The following is a 21,415-nucleotide window of genomic DNA, read 5'->3' as shown; positions in this document are numbered from 1 at the left end:
TCTAATGCAGCCCTGTAGGTGTCCGAAGAGGACACACGTCAGAGGGATGTCACCCCCTAGTGTACTAGGGAAGCACATGGCCCTGGGAAGCAGTTTGTTCCTGTCTTTCCCTTATAATGGCCTCCTGACCAGGAAAGTTACCACTAACCAACCTGGTCAGGATCCCCGTTCACCCACAACCTTCCATTAAAAGACCCTCCATTCAGGTAAGTAACCATGCCTCTTGACCCGGATGGCTGCCAACCCATGTTGTGTATTACAATTGCTTAAAGTAGAAATATACAAAACACTTATTTAGAATAGTCAATAAAGTTATATAAAACTGATGAACACTTTAACTTAAAAAATTTATTTTAATTTTTTTTAAATTTTTTAATATTTGTCTTATGAAGAAGCTTTGGCGATTTACACTTAACACTTGTGAGTTTCTACTTTGAGTCTCAGGATACATTACATGGTCAAAACATCATGGCAGTTTAGTCTCACAAAAAAAAATTACATTTATTTGCTTAGCAGACTCTTTTATCCAAAGCAACTTACAAAAAGAGGTCAACAAAACTGAGTATACGTCAGTCTGGGGACTGCTTGAGGACAAGTGTACCAATTCATCATCCCAAGCTTATAGTTTAGAACAACATACAAGAGAGTTACAAGTCCCAGATTTACAAAACCTGACAGCCAATGTCACTAAGACAGACATTCACCAAACAAGGCTTTTTGAGCACATTGACAGTCAGAGTTTTGAATGGAGGTGGGCAGTTTATCCCACTAGCCAGGAGCTACAAATGAAAAGAGCCTGGACTGAGATTTGATACCAGACTAAAGTGGCATCACCAGACAACTTTTATCAGCAGATCTGAGTTGTCGAGAAAGGGCATAGGACCTCAAATGTTTCTCCATATATAAGTACAGACCCACTGACCTCTCTTTAGGCAAGCATCAAGGATTTGAACTTAATGTGTGCTGCTACAGGAAGGCAGTGTAGTGACCTGTGCCTACCTCGGCTTGATGAACACCAGATGCACCACTGCGTTTCGAATCATCTGCAGGTCCTGGCAGCAGAGAATTTCACTATTTCAACTCTGACAAAACCAGAGTGAAATTATTCTTGTTGTTTTACCACTTTTATAAAAAAAAGTTCCCGCTATTAGATGTTGCTTAATGGCAAAAGTAAGAAAGAAAGAAAGAAAGAAAGAAAGAACTTTATTTATCCCCTGAGAAAAGTTAGCTTTTTGCAGGAGTTCTTTAAATAAAGAAATACAGAGTTTATCAGCGGAACACATTTTTCAATAGTCATTTTCATATCTTGTCCAAAGGAGATGTAGCTCAAAAAAAAAGGAAAGTACAGACTGAATTTTGAATATTTATTTCAGAATTTAGCTTCACCTAGGCCAGCGGTTCTCAAACTTTCGTATTTCACTCCCCCTTTTTCTACCTGGAATAATTTTGCGCTCCATGCATAATATAAAATAGATGAGAATAACCTATGATACAACTAACAAAGGTATGATACTCGTGCATTGTCGCAGTATCCTATTATTTTTACTTCCATAAGATTTGCATGTGTTCGGCTAACTTCGATGAAATATTTGCAATTTATTTTTTTAAAGTGCTTTAATAACTGTTAAAATGCCTTGTGTGGTTTTTGGTAGTAATTCTAATCCCAAAAACAAAGAATAAATTATTTATTCTTATTTAATTATTCTTTTATGTAAAGAAATGATTAAATATGTAGTAATTTTTAAAAATCTCGTAAACAACTGATGAAATCAATCTGCACGAGACAAACATATTTTCGTCTGACAAATATTCTACCGCTGTTAGTTGTATCATGAAAATAACCCAATTTGCAGTAAATCATTTAACTCAATTTGACAATATTGGCTACGCTGCCAATGTGGTGCAGTCGTACCGCATTATCACCTGATCTACTGTTACCCGAATGTTTGCGACAGATACCGATACGTCTCAAACTTTCTGGATTGAAAATACGCGACTATAAAAGCAGCAGCAGCGGTGCCGCTTGTCAGTTAGTCATTAGATCTATGCCTTAGAAATGTTTTATTTTAAATTTAGTTATAATTTATTTGTTGTGATTATATGCTTGCAAATTAATATTTGAAATAAAAATGTAAAAAATTTCATTTTAATGTCTTGTTCATTTATTCAACGCTTTCCTTGTACAGATTCAGTGTCCCCGCAGGGGGGGTGCGCCACAGTTTGAGAACCGCTGACCTAGCCAATGTTGTTAATCTCTTTGTTTTTGTTGTTTTGATTGCTTTCACTTTGAGGTGCTTACATATTTTAATCATTGTGATGGTTGATGGTTCTGCCTCCATTTTGGTGAGGTCATTTTCATTTCAACATGATTGGTTGTTTTTGCTTATGTGACACACATCTTTGTGATGTGTGGCATCACAGCACAGCACTAAGGTGATCCTGTTTGTGGTATTTTCATGACACATTTTGCATTTACTCATGTTTTGTTTGGTTAGGGATTTATTTTTGGTTAGTTCTACTAACTCAATTGACTAACTTAATTCTACTCAGATTCTTGAATTTGATTTTATCTTAGTTCATTGATCTCTTTAAGTTTACTGGCTTTGACCTATGCTTATCCACGACAGTAAGCTTGCCTCTCCCTCTGTATACTCCATTTAATCTCTTTGTCACATAATTCATAATACGTTTGGCACAGACTCAGGCAGACATCACGGAATGCAAAGGTGACAGAACTAATTACAGAATTAGCTTGTTTTAAAGTATTCGAAAAAACAAATAGTTTTTCTACATAAAAACTGACAATAAATCCTACCAGACATGCAATTTATGAAAAAAACTTTTCTGGAAAAAAAAAAAGAGGAGTTAGAACCTTAAAGCCATGTTTATCTTTTTCTAACTTTAATTTTAATTTTTCTTAGCATATCAAATATCTCTTGTTTTTATTTTCACCTATTGTTGCTTTTCTCATATTCTAGTATCTATTTTTCCTTTCTCTCCTCAATTTCTTCCCAGTATCTTCACACTTTAACACTAGAATCCCTGAAGCCTATGAAAAAACTCATAATCCCTGGCCATCTTAAATTCCTTTGCACATCTCCATTAGCGTCTTTTGTTTTGCAGATGTGTCAATCAGCACAAGCAGCCTGCTATCCCCTCCCTCCGACCACCACAGCTCAACTTTGTGCAGCCTTGTTGATCCTATTTGTGAGTGGATGTTTCTTGCGGGGAGGGCTTCTGTTCTCTTTCTCAAATGTAGAACCCTCATCCTCATCTGAGTTCATCTCTACTATAGCACATCTTTATATGAAAACGGGGGAAGCATGAATGTGACTGAGAGAAGAAAACTGAATAAAAAAAAAGTTAAGCTTTACAAGTACCATAAATTTACACCTGTTACACACTCAAATCAAATGTATGTTTTTATTGTATAATAGTAACAATCAGAGCAACTCACTACTCAAAACTGTTATTCAAGGAGGCACCCAGAGTTGAACTGGCAACCTCTTGATTATGAGTCAGCAGTTCTTACCACTGCACCACCCAAGGGGTTGCATCAGCCTCGTGCCCAAACCCGATTTCTTTTTCCTCGGTTATATTCTTGAATACAAGTGCACTTGTTTTGTTATATGTGTACCTTTTGTGAACGTGTTTATTTGATATTTGGACTTCAGTATTCACACAGTATACACTTCATGTCAAAATTTAGTCATGAAAAAACATGAAAAAATTTCTGTTTTAGGTATGTGTTCAACATTTTTTGCCTCACATTTCCTTTCATCCTACATTTACACAGATCGTTGTAGACATGGATCACACATGAAATTCAAGAGTTCCAAATAACAATATATTATTTATCCTATACAACTCATACCCAGATAAACAGTCTTGAACTGGGAGAACTTTTTGCCCGAGTTGAGTTGTGGTGGTGGGATGGATGGGATAGCAGGCTGCTTGTGCTGATTGACACATTTGCAAAACAAAAGATGCAAATGCAGAGGTACGAAGGAATTTAAGGTGGCTCGGGATTACGAGTTTTTTTGTAGGCTTCAGGGATTCTAGTGTTAAATATCACCAGCTATGGTTCTTCTGCTTTAAAATATTTATGCCATAATGAAAGTGGATTTTTGATAACAATTCAGAACCTCTTTACTAATGGGCAGGATGTTGTTCATATAGATAAGGGGCTTTGTTCTGTACTATTAAGGTCAGTCTCAGCCTTTTCTGGTGTCACATCTATATACTTCATATACCGTATATTCTGGATATAGTTTAGGTCGTATTTGTTATATTTCAGTCAGGGCTCTTTTCTTGACTGGGGTTCAGGTTCTTGTTTCATGTCCTTTATGTTCATTTTTACTTTGGTTGATTATTTCCATTGTTCCTTCTTTTCAATTTTGCTGCATTACTGTTGCCTCTGTTATATACCTTGCATTTCGTGGGTGGTCCTCCATGAGGCGGGACCTCCTACCAATTACTGCCAGGAATTGCCCTCTGCCCTATAAACCTGAAGTGTCTCCCACAGTCCCTGGCGATTAATTTTAAATGTCCTCAGGAGTGGTAAGCTCTTGTACATTTTGTAAATATATATATTGATCTTATCTTATCTTATATATCGGAATGCCTGACGCGTTATATTCCAAATCGCACCTAAAATCTGGAATAGCCTGCCAATAGGAATTCGCCAAAAAAACTTCTGAAAACACATTACTTTAACATGGCCTTTTTATAACTTCACTTTAACTTAATACTGATACTCTGTATGTTCAATTCATCATAATAACTATTCACAGTGGCTCCACAATCCATACTGACCCCTACTCTCTCTTCTGTTTCTTTTTCCGTTTTCTTTGTGGTGTCGGCCTGCGCCACCACCACCTACTCAAAGCATCATGATGCACCAACATTGATGGACTGAAAGCCAAAAGTCTACGTGACCATCATCATCTGGTCCTTCCTTGAAAACCCTAAATACAAAGAGGACTGTTTCAATTATGTTAGGTAGAATGCCCAGAGGGGACTGGGCGGTCTCTTGGTCTGGAACCCCTACAGATTTTATTTTTTTTCTCCTGCCTTTGGAGTTTTTTTTTTTTGTTTTTTCTGTCCACCCTGGCCATCGGACCTTACTTATTCTATGTTAATTAATGTTGACTTATGTTTATTTTTTATTGTGTCTTCTATTTTTCTATTCTTCATTTTGTAAAGCACTTTGAGTTACATTTTTTTTGTATGAAAATGTGCTATATAAATAAATGTTGATTGATTGATTGATTGATATATATACTTTTTGATTTTTCTGAAATTTTTCTACTCTTTGTTTTAATCTTTCTTTTGGAATTTGTATTGGGACTTGTGTAAACTGGACTGCCGATTTTTTATAAAGATTCAGCACTTGCTCTTATTTCCAGCTGGGGTTTGGTGGTGATATCCCCCTCTAAGTGGGCATTACTGGAAGTGTTTAGGACAACATGCTTTTTAATTCTTTAGTGCTTGGAACTCCTAGTTCAATGATAGCATCTATGAAAGTATGTTAACAGCTATAAAAATGTTACACATACAATATTTTCTCACTACACATGAACATATATACACATGTTGAAATCAATGTAACACAGTTCAAATACTCCATTTACAATATTATACACTTAACAAACTGACAGATGAGAGAAAGAGCAATCAATTACAGGCATGAACTCCTTATAATAAATCAGACAATCCAAGGCAAATTATAATGTTCTGTTTTACTCCTATCGTCTAAAGTAATTTATTAAAAGAATGGCTGCACAATCAATAACTTTGTATTAAAGCATTGGCAGTAAACCTATAGTAGAGGACTCTGAGAGCTGAAGACAGAGATTTAATTCTGCACTGCATCAAAGGGTCAAGCTAATCAAGTCAGAGACTGCTAGTGCACTGGCTATATTTTTTATGAATATAAATAAAACATCTTAGAAAATATTACCTTTTAGAAATGTGATGTATATGTTATTTTGTAGTTGCCAACATCTAGGAATTATATTGCAATCAGTTAATATTATAATTTGCCATATTTTGTCTTCAATTAAAAAAAATGCACTAAGGGAGAAAAACAGGAAAATATGATTCAATGAAGCAAGATGACACACCAAATGTTTAAAAAAGTTAGCAAACAGATAGTTGGGTTTATGGACAAGCACAAGATGAAGAGAGGGTTTGAGGGGGTGGAAAAGGTGGTTATCATGTAGAGGTGCCACAGATAAAATATTCTCTAACTTGAAGTGCTTCCCACATTCGTTTTATATTCTGAATGAAAGAAGGACAATTGTGCTGGTAGTATATTGACGATAACTTGTATTTACTTGTGTACAAAGCAAGGAATATAAAGAAGTACTGCTGGATTTAATTTCTATTGCAGACCAAGATAGTGTGTGTTCCTCTACTTGTGTCAATGTCCAGGTTTTTATAGCTTGTACGTTTGCCGCCCAGTAATAAAAATGAAAATTAGTTGGAGCCATGCCACCTTCTGATTTAGGCTGTTGTAGTGTCGCCTTTTGGATGCATGGATGTTTCGAATTCCAAATAAATGAGGTTATGATTGAATCTACTTTCTTAAAAAATTATTTTTTAATGTACATGGGGATGTTTTGAAATAGAAAGAGAAGCTTAGGCAGGATATTCATCTTGGCAGTGTTAATTCTCCCTGCTAAAGTAAGATGGAGGGTAGACCATCAATGCACACCTTGTTTAATTTTGTCCATTCAAACAGTAAATTTTGTTGAAAAAGAGCTTTCCATTTGCTTATGATGTTTACCCCTAGATATTTAAACTGATTTGCAATGATAAAAACGGAAGGTGTCCAGTTTAATGTTGTTTGCTAGAGAATTCACTGGAAAAAGCAAACTTTTTTTCAAATTAATTTTGACTACAAATATCTTTTGAAATTCTGCTAGTACAGTTAGGACTGCAGGCACAGAATTTTGTGGGTCTGATATATACAGTACCTTTCATCTGCATATAGTGATATTTTCTGTTCAAGTTCTTCTCTGAAAACCCTCTTTTATCTCTGATGCATTTTGAAAGTGAACAGCCAATGGCTCAATGGTGATTACAAATAGCAGTGGTGACAAGGGGCATCCTTGTCTAGTACCGTGTTCTAGTTTGAAGTAGTTGTTAATACAAACTGAAGCTTCTGGATTGGTATACAGTAGTCTGATCCATGCCCAGATGTTAGGGCCAAACCCAAATTTATGAAAAGTGGTGAATAAATAATTCCATTCAACCATATCCAATGCTTTTGCTGCATCCAAAGATAATAATAGCTTTTTAATGTCTAGTTCTATTTCATAATCCCTAGACCCTCCTTTAAAAGAGCTACAAGATCTAACTTAAACCACTGAGACACCATGTGATGCCACCTAAATGGCTAAAGAGGGAAACAAAACCACACTTCTTGTGATCCTGCTATGCTCTGTATAGGTCAGGAGGTTTTTTGCACTTCTGCCTACCTTCAGTGTTCTTTTTGTTATTTTATAGAAAGTCCCAAAGAAAAAATGTACATATCTTTTCTAGTGGCATGTTTTCATCTTCTGTACTGGTGCTAGTTTTTCTTTCACTATTATAGCTTAGATGAGACCCAGCCCTGTTTCCTTTCATGACCCTTTTTTGTGTTATCAGATCTTATATGATTTGTACTTAACATGGAAGGTGCTCATATAACTTCTTAGGTTCTTTTCTTAATTTTTTTTGTTCGTTATTTCGCCTTATACAATTTCTTGTATTAGGAATTTGTTAGTTTTCACATACCCCGTGAACAGAGAGCAGGGTCAGCCATTGAACAGCGCCCCTGGAGTAATTACAGGTTAAGGGTCTTGCTCAAGGGCCCAGCAGAGTAGGATCTCTTTTGGCAGTGACAGGGATTCTAACCAGCAACCTTCTGGATACCAGCACAGATCATTAGCCTCAGAGATGAAGGATAGGAGCACTTACCCATGTCAATGTCCATATTTTACCCCTCATATTCAACCCAACAGACCTCTATTGGCAGGCTGCTTGCTGACTGAGATTATCTTTTATTTTCCCTCCTTTTCTTCAGCTCAGTTTACTGCTAATAGAAGATTCCGCAAGCGTCCTTTGTGCACTTAAGGGAACACAACTAGACAAGCATTGAAAAGTCATAGCTTCTCAGAAATGCTAGTAATAAATAATTGGTTAGAGGCATTGAGTTTAAGCTTTAATAAAAAAATCACTTTTATTTGTGCAACAACCAATAGCATCAAAATACAAACAACACAAAGAATTATATGACCTGGGAGGGTTCATGCAGTCTTCATTTAACTCCTGATGATAGTCCCCACATGGCTCAGTTTCTTTATTTCTTAACCGAGAAGTGAAAAGAAAGGTTTCATGCCAGAGGCAGTGTTTTTTAGAAAACATTTAGCAAGCTCCATTTTAAATGTTTGCTGCTCCTCTCAAAGTGTCAGAAAAGCAGCAAACAAACACTCAGTTTTTGCAGCAAAGCACAAACTGAGCTAAACTAAAAAATCAATTGAAACTCTTCAGAAAAAGTTTCAATAAAAAGCAGCCACTGTCTCTGTCTCTTCTTGCCAAAATTAGGCGCAACACACATGGCTTACTGTCTGCTATCACAGCAGTTAACACTTTTACAGTTTCTCAAACCACAGGAAAGTTACCACACAAGCTCAAGATTTGATTACCATGGGGATTTAAAAGCTGAACCAAGCTGTAAACAGACTGGCTATAAAAAATACTAAGGTGTTGTTTTGCATTTCAGCTTTCCCAAAATACACTTCACTCCTATTCAGCTTAACAAAGACCTCAGTCATTTAGCTAACATTTACCACTTGAAAAGGTTAAGGCATCCCCTGTACAGACCCCTTACATATCACAAGAAATTATTATGCATGTATATTGCATATAAGTCACATATTTATTTATATTTTTGCTATTAATAATCTTCCATTTAACTGTTTGGTGAACTCGTGTCCAGTCCAGAGGTGTTTCCTGTCTGGCACCAGTGCTAAAGTCAGCACCTCCACAACCCTGAATTGGAAAATGAGTTTTAGAATGAAGATAGTCCTTCATTTGTAGACACATACTTGTGAATTTAAAGTTAACTTTTGTTGTTTGATATTCATTCTCATGACTGACCTGGAAAATATATCACTTATAAGTAGTCACTAACTTTTGTAAACTGAATAATGATATGACATATCTTTGTCTCAGCTTGAGAATTTACCATTTTTTTGCTTTTAAATTGAGGTCAGTTATTTCTGTTAAGGCAACATGCAGAGGACAAACTCCATTCTCTTATAAGTGTCTGTTGTCTGGATGTGTGCTAATAGATACACAGTAAGAAACTTGCTGGATTTGTGTTATTCTGGCATCTGTTGTTCTTACAATTCGATATTTTTATATGCCCAGGCTCTACAAAATCAGCAATAGTGCAAAAAGTTCTTACCAAAAAAATTTCCTTATTATCAATCCATTATCCAACCCGCTGTATCCTAACTACAGGGTCAAGGGGGTCCGATGGAGCCAATCCCAGCCAACGCAGGGCGCAAGACAGGAAAGAAACCCTGGTCAGGGCAGCAGCCCACCACAGAAATTTCCTTATTATATGAGATTTAAATGTTTCATCTTGTGTGTGTGCTTTACCAGTTTAGTGTGTGTACCTAGTGTCCGACAGCCATATACATTACTCAAAGAGTATTATTGGAATCTGAGTTGCTGCTACTCTTTTTTCAGTGAATGTCGCCTTTTCTATTTCTCTCTAGAAACAGCTCACAATGCCTTGACCTTCTAAAAAGTGACAGTATAATTCAAATTTTAAAGATAGAACTAAACCAGCCTTTGAGTTCTTACACAAAGCAGCAGCAGTAGGTCCAATATTTCAGTAGCTGCAAAGTGGTTGCGCATTGGGGATAAAATCTAAGAAACACCATGATGGTCAGAAACTCAATTAGTCGCAAAAGCTGAAGGAGTATTCCTTTGAATCAACTGAATAGAACAGGAACATTTGTCACATTCTGAGTTTTCAATGGCAGATGAAATATGCTAAGTAAAGAGAGATCAGGTGTATACTTGACCCACCATCGCAGTAAAAACAACACAACGGCAGGACACTGTTTACAGAATGCAGCGATGCAGATGTGGTGCCTTGTATCCAAAGTCAGTTCTGCGAAAAATACATCAGACACAGATGCATCCCCCACCATGATGATGGCGTGAGCTACGGTGTCATCACGTGCTGTGATCAGAATGCAGCGATGTAGGTGCTGTGCATTGTATCTAAATCAGAGCAGTGAAAGTGACAGCAGACAGACAGGCACGCCCTGCTCTGTAATATACGTCAACACGTTTAACGACACACTTGGCAGAACTATACGCCATTATTAAGCGAGACATGACTGTATAAGATAAAAAATATTAAAATAAAAGTTTATCAAGTCATCAAAAAATTAACAAAGGCAACAAAAAACATAGCTAAATTTAGTATGATGGCACTGGGTTTTCATGGGGCAACTGATGAGTGACAGTATGTTGAATTTACAATAATAAGATTCAGCCAGCCATGTGAGAGTGCATCAAGGTTTAGGGTTTTTATTTTGGCATGTCTGTACAAGAAGACATGAAATTTGCCTTTTCAGTTTTATCCAAAAACAGACAAAAAAGGTAAAGTACCACTTCTGTTTAATGCAAATAGCCCAAAAGTTGATTGAAATCTATGTTTTGTACCTAATACTTTTATGCAACATTTGGTTGACCTAAGTGAAAGCGTACTCAGGTTATCATGTTTACATACACACGCACACACAGACAGACATAATTCCAAAAATTGTATTTTCAGACTCAGGAAAGTCAGGAAGGTCTAAAACGTCGAGATTCATCAAAATCTCAACATCAAATCTTTGGACGATTACAATACTTTTCCTATACTTCGTATACGAGAAAGTAATAAAACAAAACAGACAAAAAGAGACAAGACATGCTAAAAACTTAAATGAATAAAAATATATATTTGATAGTATATTTATTATCTAATCTGAGTATATGATTAATGTGAAATATAAAGTTCTGAATTTTTTAATAACCTCTGATAATTCTTATTAAAAAGCATACGGCACTGCGAAGAAAGGACTTTAAGTAGCAATCTGTTTGATTCTTTAAGGAGACTGTCCTCCCTGATTAATTGATGTTAGGTTCTGCATGTAATGGGTATCTCTCATCAGCTGAGACAATTTCCAGTTTTTCAGCACTGCCCTATTGAACAACTACTAAGTACTTTTCTATACAAACTATTTGTATTTTTTTTTTTTTACCACCAAGGGCTAATATTATTGGCAATTGACTTTGGACTTGAAACCTTGAGGCTGTGGGTGACCAAAAGTAAGTCACTTCACATGCCTGTGCTCCAACTAAATAAACAAAAGAAATGTAACCATGTAGGTCATCTGAAATTAAGGCATCAGTCAGATAATAAGAAATCATAATATTATTAGGTCACTGGCGCTGCTTACACTTGAACATCCATCCATCTATTATCCAACCCGCTATATCCTAACACAGGGTCACAGGGGTCTGCTGGAGCCAATCTCAGCCAACACAGGGCGCAAGGCAGGAAACAAACCCCAGGCAGGGCTTCAGGCCACCCAGGGTGCACACACTAGGGACAATTTAGAATCACCAAAGCATCTAAACCTGCATGTCTTTGGACTGTGGGAAGGAACCCACGCAGACACGGGGAGAACATGCAAACTTCACGCAAGGAGGACCCGGGAAACGAACACAAGTCTCCTAACTGCGAGGCAGCAGTGCTACCCACTGCACCACTGTGCCGCCCATACTTGAACATGCTATACACAATTGTCCAGAGGTAAAACAATCATGTCATAGAAAACTTCCTGCTCTTCCTAGAGACTTGGCATCTGTTGATTGTTATTGCAAAATACAGGAAAGTGTATTCTTTTGAATTACAGGGAGTGTGTTTTTTCGAATTGAAATTGGTAATCAGCTATGTTCCCTCTATGATGTATGGGTGAGAACTCTTTTACTGGGTTCCATGCAGTACTTTTGAACTGTCGTGCAGTTGCTACCGAGTCTTTCACTGTTTAGTATTCCATTTGTCACTCCCAAAACTCCATGATTCAACCAGCCGTGTGAGTCTGCATTGCAGCACTTGATACTGATGGGGGACCACTCGCTCATCGTTTGTGTAAGATACTTCATGCAAGGAGGCTGACAGAGTGGAATGGATAACCAAGATGAGAGCCGCTATGCATCTAAGAGTGCCGGTAGTCAACTGCAAAAAACAGCGCTTGCTAACCATTGAGCTTTGCATCTTCTTTGTGCTCCATTGAACTTTCTCTTTACATTTCACAACATGATTACATCTCTTTTTTCCTATTCAGACTTTTTTCAGCCATGGCTGCCACCTTTGTGGTGCTGGCGTGGCTATAGTTTTTTTTCAAAATTAATTCACAAAAAGCTCATATACTTTAGTGAGGTGGCGGCTTGGCGACTGTTAGTCCTCTTCTTCTTCTGGCTGCTCCCATTAGTGGTTGCCAAAGTGGATCATCTTTTTCCATATCTTTCTGTCCTCTACAACTTGCTCCATTACACCCATCACCTGCATGTCTTCTCTCACCACATCCATAAACCTTCTCATAGGCCTTCCTCTTTTCCTCTTGCCTGGCAGCTCTGCCCTTAGCATCCTTTGTCCAATAAACCCAGCATCTCTCCTCTGCAATGCAATCTCTCCTCTCTGACTTTGTCTCCAAATTGTCTGATCTGAGCGGATCCTCATAGACACATAGATACATAGAATGTACTTGTTCCTAATTATATGCATCCTCGTCACATCCAATGCAAATCGCAACATCTTTAATTCTGCCACCTCCAGCTCTGTCTCCTGCTTTCTGGTCAGTGCCACCAGACCCATATAACATAGCTGGTCTCACTACCATCTCGTAAACCTTTCCTTTCAATCTTGCTGATACCCATCTGTCACAAATTGCTACTGACACACTTCTCCAATAGTACAAGTAAATGCTGGTGACCTGGATCATGTGTTTATCGATGTTTATGCTCCTGCAATTAGAAATAAAAGGACTTTAACAGTACATAAATGTGTTTATTGGATTGTAGTGGCATAGGACTACATACAAAGTCTCTTTGGACATTATATATTTTATTAGAACAATCAGATTTAGTTGATATAAGTAAGTTAGTTGATGTAGTAAGTTTCCTTCAGTTAAACAATATACTTGGGTCAAAGGACACAATATGTTTTATTTCAGTGGCTCAAATAACCTCAATCACCACTCAAACACTGTCACTTCTGCCAACATGTCTCTGGTTGAGCTTTCTGACCATTCTTTAGTGGGGATAAAGGCAGTTATTCCAAATAAGAAGTGTTCTGCCCCACATGTTGTTAGCTGTTATTTATTGAGCTGTGCTCCCCCTTCCTCTTATCATTTATTAACACACCTTTCAGTCATGTCCCACACGCACAGTGGTGTCATAAATGTCTATGAAACTCACGTAAAGTATGTAAGTCGCCTAATATTTAAATGCAATACACCCCATGTGTATCACGTAGGCACCCCTTTATCTCTTGTTTTGGTCACATCCGAAATGTATCTTTAAGGTATATAAATCCCTGGGTGTGGTTAGTTGTGGTACGCAGCAATCTGAACCTCTGTCTACATGCTTCTCTTTGTCTTGATCCAACCGTGGAAATAACTCGCCTTGTAAGTGTCTTTTAAAGCTTCATTGTTTAATGTACAATGTCTGCTATGTATTGCTTTGTAAATCACTATTTATTGTCTTTGGTTGTACACCTGTATGTTTCTTTTGTAAATATTTCAGTTTACAATGAGGTACGTCCAGTAAAGGCCTTCAAGAAAGCTCACTCCTTGTCATTTTTATGTGGATGTGCCGAGTTGTTTAAGCTCTCTACGGCTGCATTGCACGGACAGCGTGGAGTGAGGCAGAAAAGTTTCCATTGTTGGCCTTTTTCATCATTTTCTTCATTGGTGAGAAATTAATCTGTCTTTGAGACTTACATTTTGGCACACCAAAATAAATTTTTTGGATATAAGAATTTTTATAGATACAATTAGCCTACAATTTTTTTGAACAGGAAAGCAACTAGCCATAGCACCTTATTACATGTGCCTAGTTTCCACACTAAGTCTTTTATCAATTATCATCTAGTTTCTCCACTTTTCCATTCCAGTGTTAGTTCAGAAGAGGAAATTAATTAAAAACAATGGCTTTTACATAAGGGTTACTCATTCTGACAATTCCATCTTACAAGTCGCCTCTGCCAGAAAACAGATTATAATAACAGAATGTTTTTTTACTTAAACCTACAACATATGTATGTCATTCTTAGAGTTTGGCATATTTTACAACTGCATTCTCTATTTCAAAAATGTGGAATATGCAGTGTTCAATATTATCACACACTGTATGATTTACAGTGTTGGAAACTATAAAATCATATACGAGGGAGTGAACACATTAAGTGACCTCTAGGTAGGGAAACATTATGGATTTTCAAATTAAATATTTGAGTCAGTACAGGAGTGAACAAGAAAAACAACCATGCTCCTTATAAATTTGCCATTGGCCTTTGTGATGATGTTAGATTATTTTCTTCATTTTCTTCAATTTGCATACCAGTGGGGAATACTTAAGGTGTATGCAATTTTCTGTTTTTTATAATTTTTTTTTGTTTTTTCATCTTTAATTGAGTTGTGTCTATATTTCTTAATGTATGTTTTATTCTATACCATTCCATTTTATTTTAATGGGGAAACATTTTAGACAGATCTGTGTTTAATCACGTTTGTGCTACTTTTGTCTACTTCAGAATTATGATGCAGGCTGGAGCTTGTGTTGTGGATAATTACTGGATGGTGTTGCCTCCTCTCCCTTTATGGACTTGTTTGGTTAACCTAACATAATGGGATCATTAATTATTTTGTTGACAGACAATCAATGGACAATTTTCTTGCCTATATTGTGTACATCAGACTGTTGCTGAACGGTTTTGGGATTTCTGAGATTATTTTGTTGTACAGTACACCTTTAAATCTATGTAGAGTATTCCCGGATTTCTGATGAATTAAGTCTACCAGTTCTTCCCTGGACATTTTGTATCAATGTCAAGCCCATTGTGATATATGGCTGGCAGTCCATCCTGGCCAATACCCCAAAGCCGCCAGATGGAGCCCTCCCTGCGATGTGGAGATGACCCGAATTCCAGCAGGGCATCATGGTATGTGGAGTTTTAATGCACAGCCCTGCTGGATAATGTCAGGGCCGCCAGAGGATGCTGCAGGGAGGCTCAGAGACTTATATTTTCCATATAGCCCGGAAGTACGTCCTAGTCACGGCGACAGAAAAAAATGAAGAAAAGGAGTTTTTCACCTGATCTGGAAGTGCTGGATAATCACATGGACTGAGGGATCAGAAGGCACTTGTCACTTGGCACTTCCGGGTAAAGAACTATAAAGCACTGTGGGAGATCCCAGACGGGTGAGCTGAGTTGGGAGGAGGGGAACAACGTGTCTGGGAGTGCAAGATTGTTATTGGATTATTGTGATTTATATGAGTATTGTGGAGTGGTGGGTGCTTTGTGCACTTATTTATAATAAAAAGTCAACATTTTTTGACTTTTATCTGGTGTCTGGCGTCTGACCTGAGGGTTCAAGGGGACGACAGCACCCCCTATCTGTCACACCATCTTGTTATACTACAAACAGAACTGCACTCTGTTTTACAAATTTCACATTATATAAAATCTGCATAATATATCCACCTGGATAAATGTATCCCAGTGAAACAACAGAAGAAATGGTTTAGCACTGAGATGAAGAAGAGGACTCAGTGACTTACTGGTAGTAAACAATGACAAAATCCTATTCAACCATCAACTTTATCTTGAATATCATGATAATGAGGCCTGGCATTGTTTTAATTGGATTAGAAATCTTCACATTGCATTCCTGCTCAAAATGAGTGTTGTTGTTGTTGTTTTTGTTGTTGATGTGGTAAAAGTTATTCATGTCTAGCATCTGAAAAGGCATTGAAATCTATGGAAAGTATATAGAAAATAATGACAACGAGAGGTAAACGTTAATAGAATTGTACGTGAAGCATAATTATCTCTCTGGAATTCATGGGTGGATTATGATCTACTACCAGAGTGATTTGTTGCAGGCCCTGGCACATACGAAAAAAAGTTAATGCAGGAGTTGTACCAAATTCAATCACCCTCCTACCAAATCATCACACACACATCCCTCTGTGTGCATGTTCATCACCCCAAGACAAGAGGTATTATTTTTTCTTTCTTAAGGTAAATATTTAAGTGCTATTGATGAATTTTAACAAACTATTAGGAGAGCCTATAGCGATCACAAAGCTCACATTTGTATATATTTTGCATGTTACCACATTGAGCATTAGGCAATATTATTTGACTGGATCTACATTAGGATTTTAGGATGCTGATATCAATCCTGCCAAAATAAACACCAAACTGGAAGGTCAGAATTACTTTAAATTTTAAATGAAAATCCTTATAAGCCTACATCCAGGACTACACTACTTTCATTGTCATTCCTCTCTTCCAGGGCAGCACATCGATTGACCCCTGTCCACAGAAGGCACTGCAAAAGGTACGCTTCCCATGGCCCTCCTTGGAATGTTGAGGGCATTATAGCCAAGTAGTGCTCTTGCCCAGTACTGTCCTGAGAAATTCCCACTCTATATCTCCGGGCATGGAACATTTAACATGGTATTTTGGTCAGATAAAGAAATCCCAATTAGAATGCGTCCTTTCCTGCTATTTACAGTACCATCCTGCCTGCACCTACACCAAATTCTTACTGTGTTCATGTTTTCTGTATTCCTGAAAATGGACCTTTCTGAAATGATATTTGCAGTGATGTGCAATGTGAGAAAGTGGGTGTAGGAAAGGAAAGGATCAAATGATTAAATTGTTCTACTGATGCTTTCTATGACTAATAATCTGTTTTAGTAATTTAGTCTTGTTTATCACATACTGTAATACAAATCAAAAATATGCATACTTCTTTATTGGAAATTTTATTATGATCTGTACGTTTCTTTATTCACTTATTTATTTACTTCTCATTGTTCATATTACCATAGTTAAAATCACTCAATTCAATGATATCATCACCATTTCAAGTCTTTTTTTTTTTTGATAGTTTTTATTTATTGGTACTAGTATGTGTATTGGAAAATACATAACACACACAAACCTTTCATATCATATCTTAATTTTTTTAGTTGTAGGCAAAAGATATCCTTACTGATACAGTATCTTTTTATTCTGCCCTAAGAAACAGCTTTGCATTTTGATTTTCTGTGTGTATGGCTTACCTCATACCACTTCAGTCAAACCTCACTTGCTGCCACTGTACCTTGGCAGGCCCTTTCATTAGCCTGAGCCAGTGTCTGTTTTGGGGGACAAAGTGAAACTCAAAGTAAACTCTTCTAGTTAGTCAGCAGGGGGGGTCTGAACTAGGTGTGCACTTTAAGACAGAAGAAAGGGACATCTAAAACAGAATAGGAGTGGACTTTACTGAATAAACCCACCTTTAAAAGTTGTAATATTGTGCCATTGTCTCCCTCAGTAAAATAGAAATAAGATGGTGATAGATAAACGTTTACTGAAGAAGATTCAGGGCAGCTTAACAACACAGAGGTGTGAAATTTGAACAATACATTTTATTTTGCCCACACAGGGACAATCAATAAAATGTAGGAACTGAGTGAATTTTAAGTTGGTTAATTATCAGTCTTGCCTTTGCAGTACTAGGCTTCTCCTTTATTTACCTTACCTTTCTCTGATGTAGGAAGGGGGTTCTGGCCTTTAGACTTATATGCATTAAAATAACTGGGGCAGAGGTGTTAAATGAAACAGAATAATACAATTTATTAATAACATTTTTTGTACACTGGGTGGTTTCGTTTCTCTCTTAGGCAAAGGAACAGGTAAATATTACATTTAAAACACAGTAGATGAAGAGGCAATAGGCACCTATTGTTGGGACTAGGGTAAGAAGTTAAAAGGCAAATTTCCTGGGTAATCCTGTTACTGATTATTGTGATGGCTGTCTACAGGATATACAGTAGGTATTTGCTGTCTTACAAAAGAATCACCACTTTGGAGTTTTAACTGCTTAAATATTCAAACAATACAAAATTGTGATAGAAGAACTGCTCCTTCTTTGGAAAATGTTTGTATTTACCTGATTTAGAAATGAACATGTCTGAGAATATTGGTTTCTAATCAACACATGTGTACTCATTGATAGTTGGTAACAATACATTTTGTTAACCTGTGTTTACACTATTTGTTAAACCCGGGAAATTTGGATATGCCATTGTTTAATCCATCGTCCTGTTGATCTAGGCATGGACTGAATGACATTTAAACATCTGGGCAGGAGAAGGCAGGGGTGAGGTATGGTTCACTGAGAACGCTGTCAAGAGACTCTCATAGAGCACAGGCGCTTGCAGGCAGACAAGGGTACATTGTGAGGCACAAGGACGGCAACACTTACCTCCAGGGAGGAAGACACAGCTCCATAAGAAGACGCATGTTGTGGCTTCAGCGAGAGAGGGATGGCATATGAAAGACCTGAGCTAAGCTAGCAGACGAGAAGTGAGGCGTGTCTAGGTCGCAACAACACAAGGAGCCCAGAGTGGAACAAAAGAACGACGAACAGATGCTGAAAGGGATTCAGTGATTTGACAAAACTTCTGTTGGGGAACGAGTGTCCGTAGAACAGAGTGCATCCATGGACAGTTGGACGATTAATTGTTGAGGTAACACAGTGCGCAAACTTCATGTTTTTAATGTACTTTTAGAGTGTAGACTGTGTGCTTTCCTTTTAAAAGAAGGAATTTTGTTCCTGATATTTTTAGATTTTTTTTAGGTTCGTTTATCATTTTAATGTACTTTATATTGTCTTGAGTACTGTTGCTTTTCCTGAAATTACTGTTGTGTCTTTCACTGTGTGTTTACTCACCTCAATTTAAAGAAACCTGTGTGCTGTTTTCTGTAAATCTCAAGAGTTCCCAGTCTCTTAATAAAACTGGGTGGCATAGTAGAATATTTGAATATGTCTAAGTTAGATTACCTGTGAGTGTGACCAGACACCTGTCACACTAAGGATTATAGAAGTATGATAACTGCATATATATATATATATATATATATACTAGCAAAATACCCAATCCGGCACGAAGGTGATTCTTCATGTCGTCAGTTTGCATAATATATATACAAGGTGTGGCAGAAAAGTAATGAGACTGGCAACACTGCAAGCGATCTGGCAACGCTGCGCTGTTGTCCTTGATAGAGCACGTGTATCAGTACCCTCCCATAGCTCAGTGCGAGTTTCATCTCCTTCCGTTAACTACGTGATTTTTGTGACTGCTATTAGTGAAGTTGTGTTTTTGGTTGTGTGTCACGCAAAATGGAACAGCGGAATTTGGAGCAACGTTGTGCCATTAAACGGCAAGTGTGACGTTTGAAAAGTTAAAACAGGCCTATCAGGGAACATTCTTTATCCTGAGCTCAAGTTTTTCGCTGGCGCAAATCATTTTTGGAAGGCAGAAAACACGTTGAAGATGAACACCGTTCAGGAAGGACTTCAACTTCGAAAACCAATGAAAATATCGAACGTGTGAACACTCTTGTGAGATCAGACCATCGTTTAACATTAAGAATGTTGAGTGAACAATTAAATTTGAACAGATTTACCGTTTGCACATGCGAAAGGTCTGTGCCAAAATGGTGCCGAAAAACTGCCCTCTCCATAACAGAATTTTTGACCTCAAAAGGCATTCCTGTGGTTCCCCAGCCCCCTTATTCACCTGACCTCAGTCCGTGTGACTTTTTCCTTTTTCCTAAACTGAAAAATGTCCTCAAAGGACGTCATTTCGGGACTTTAGAAAACATCCAAAAGAGTGTAACGGACATGCTGAAGACCATACTGGTTGAAGACTTCCAGCGCTGCTACCAACAGTGGGAACAACGTCTCCATCGGTGTGTAGCTGCCCAAGAGAACTACTTTGAAGGGGATAACATTGATGTTTGAAAAAAATAAAAACTTTGGTAAATAAAAAATCAGTCTCATTACTTTTCTGCCACACCTATATATATATATATATATATATATATATATATATATATATATATATATATATATACAGGGTGGTCCAGATCTAATTATGCAGATCCAGATCGTCTGGATGACTTGACATATAAGACTGAAAGCAGACAGACAAACACATAACACCGAGGGACTGGCTGTTTACTGGTTATTTAGAGTTATAATTTATCTTGGCACAGATAAATTGTTTTATAATGCCAAGTCTTTAAAGCAGATGTTACTTTGTTGCTTCTCTGGGTTCAAGAGGAGGACCTTCATGCATTGTAGTCCACTCTGTTCGTGTCGCCTCAGTTGGGCTATTAGTTGTATCAAATGTAACTTCATGGCAGATAATTGATATGTGGATTATGTGACATGAATAACGTGGACATTTTTCATCTTATTTGCCATTATATGGCATTAGTCACCATTAAGTTCTGTGATTCAATAAACCTTTTTCCCCTGTTCTACATGAAAACATGCGATTAAAAATTTTCTCAGCCATCACTACAAACCACATGGGGTAAATAACTTTTAAAAAAATTACATTTTTGAGGAGAATATTCCTTCATCTTACATTACACTCCACAGCCCTGGATTTTAATCCCAGTCAGTACACGTGCCCTGTTTGCCTTTTCTCCCCATGTCCACATAGGTGTTCAGGTTTCCTTCTGCAGCTTAAAAATAGGTCTGCTAGGTTAATTCACAGTTTATCCCTTGTGGCTGTGTGAAGTGTTCCCTGTTATATATTGGTGCCACATGGCCTAGAAGATCGATTAGTAAAAGATATCCATAACTGATGTAACTTTTGTCATTTTACTAAATGGATTTACTTATTTTTTTCAGGTATTGTACTTATCCTTCATCCTTTTGGCATGCAAATTGGAAATTCTCTGGTGAAGATAACACTAATGCCCCATGCCAGCTCCAAAGTGCATGTACCTGCTGCTGAGCCTTGTTTTGTTTTGTTTTATTTGTTTTTTTTTTAATTCCATGGGGTATCCATAGATTAGATCAGGCACATCATTATTGGTGTTTAGGAGTTCTGGTAGTGAATATTTATGCTCTGCTAAATATTGTAATATTACCAACAAGAAATAATGAACTATTCTTTCATCCATCCATTTCCTAAATCACTTATCCTGAGAACGGTCACAGGAGCCTATCCCAGCAAGCATCAGGTATAAGTCATGAAAATTCTCGCCAGACAGGTT

The sequence above is a fragment of the Polypterus senegalus genome, chromosome 4 (genome assembly GCF_016835505.1).
Source record: "Polypterus senegalus isolate Bchr_013 chromosome 4, ASM1683550v1, whole genome shotgun sequence".
Taxonomy (NCBI): Eukaryota; Metazoa; Chordata; class Cladistia; order Polypteriformes; family Polypteridae; genus Polypterus; species Polypterus senegalus.
This window is presented reverse-complemented; position numbering follows the sequence as displayed.